Consider the following 1,725-nt stretch of genomic DNA (forward strand, 5'->3'; position numbering starts at 1 on the left):
GAAGGTGAAAAGCAATAAAACAATAGGGAATAGTGGAGACTGTGGCCAACCAAAGAACAAATAACCTTCATGAAGTACCATTGACTGTTTGCGTATTGAGGATTGTCACTGTACAAGAATGTGGGCAAACTGTTGCCAGATTTTTCTGTTTTAAGAGAAGCTAATAATAAGGGAGTTTTCTTTAAATCTAAAATCTCTCCTCTCCTTCTATTTCTTCTTCTCCTTTTCCTTCTCCTTCTCCTTCTCTTCTCCTTCCTCTTCCTCTTCTTTTGAATATAACCTCTAGGTTCTGTTGTCTTCATAATATAACAAAATATGAAGCTTAGAACTGAATTACTTGACCCTTGCCCTTCTGTCTCCTGCCAGTTCAGAATGTTTGCATCTCTTTACAGCCGGCGTTCTCTTAGATCTGCACTTGCGGCTCAATACATGCAAGCCTCAGCACAATCTTATCTTCGTTTTAGCCTGTTTCTGGAAAATTGGCTTAGTTTGCCCACTGTAGCCACTCTGTTTCCTGTCAAAATGCCTCTTTCCCTGGGTATAAAGTGAATCTTTGCCTTTTTGTACTGTGTCACTTTGTGGGGTTGGTGCTTGCCACACTTGTTGCAAAAAGTTTTGTGGGTTTTAGGAACATTCACCATGTTTGCAAGAACGCTATCATCATGGGTAAAAAAGATCTCTTTTTGCAAGAAAGGTGGTGGGCAAAAGAAAACACATCTGTAAACCATGTCCAAACCCTAGGGTTCTAACTGACCATCTCTCTTTTTGATAAATGAGGGCAATATCCAAATATTTTCTTATTCAATTAGTGTATATTTATAGTCTTAAAACACATAAGACGTCGTTGTGAGTACATTGTGTGAGGTTACACTCTTGTCTGTGAGTGAGCAAGGGTTATTTCAAAAACCACCCTTGGCTGGAGACTAGTTTTGTCATAACCACATGAGGGCAGAGACTTCTATATAATCATGCAGTGCTTGTTTGCCAGAAGAGGAGATAAAGATTGTCATCCTAGTCATTATCAGTGGTAGAAAGACTTGACCCTACATATTTTTTAGCAAAGTATCTTCTGGGGTTTTCAAATACTCGTTCTTAAGTGTACTCTAAATACAGTGTACCTATATTGGCAAAAGGGGCTCTCTGTATATGTAAATTTTAAATCTTTTAAGAGAATTTTGGTATTTTTCCCTCTTTTTCATGACATACATAGGTTTGCACATAAAATATTTTATTTTACTGCTTATTTATTTATTTATACATATATATATATATATTTTTATTTTAGGGAGAGAGAGTGGGAGAGAGAGAGAGAGAGAGAGGGAGGGAGAGAGAGAGAGAATCTTAAGCAGGCTCTATGCTCAGCATGGAGCCTGACACAGGGCTCAATCCCATTTGACCCAAAATCAACAATCGAACACTCAACACACTGAGTCACCCAAACACCCAGCAAATAAAAACATTTTAGAGAATATTAAAATTGTGGCCCCCAAGAAGATTTGCCAGTTTATTTTGTGGCTTCCAAGGGGAGAAGACTTGCAGTAGAAGAATTAATTAGCTTGTATGGTGGACTGAATAGTCCGTAATGTGACTTCTAAGCCCTGATCCAATAGAGTGGCCAAGACCAGTATAAACCATACAATATCATCAGTATTTTGTCATTCACTTCTACATTTCCATTTTTTTTCCAAGCTCGGAAGATTAGTTAGACAACTAATCAGCAAAAAT

The 1,725-nt window shown here is 37.9% G+C and overlaps 1 pseudogene; it reads right to left on the reverse strand.

Annotated features, from left to right (window-relative positions):
- Positions 1-322: 322 nt before the first annotated feature.
- Positions 323-641, reverse strand: LOC109274903 (60S ribosomal protein L36a-like; annotated as a pseudogene).
- Between the last annotated feature and the right edge of the window lie 1,084 nt (positions 642-1,725).

The sequence above is a fragment of the Panthera pardus genome, unplaced genomic scaffold, assembly GCF_024362965.1.
Source record: "Panthera pardus isolate Hobbes unplaced genomic scaffold, ASM2436296v1 HiC_scaffold_13, whole genome shotgun sequence".
Classification (NCBI taxonomy): domain Eukaryota; kingdom Metazoa; phylum Chordata; class Mammalia; order Carnivora; family Felidae; genus Panthera; species Panthera pardus.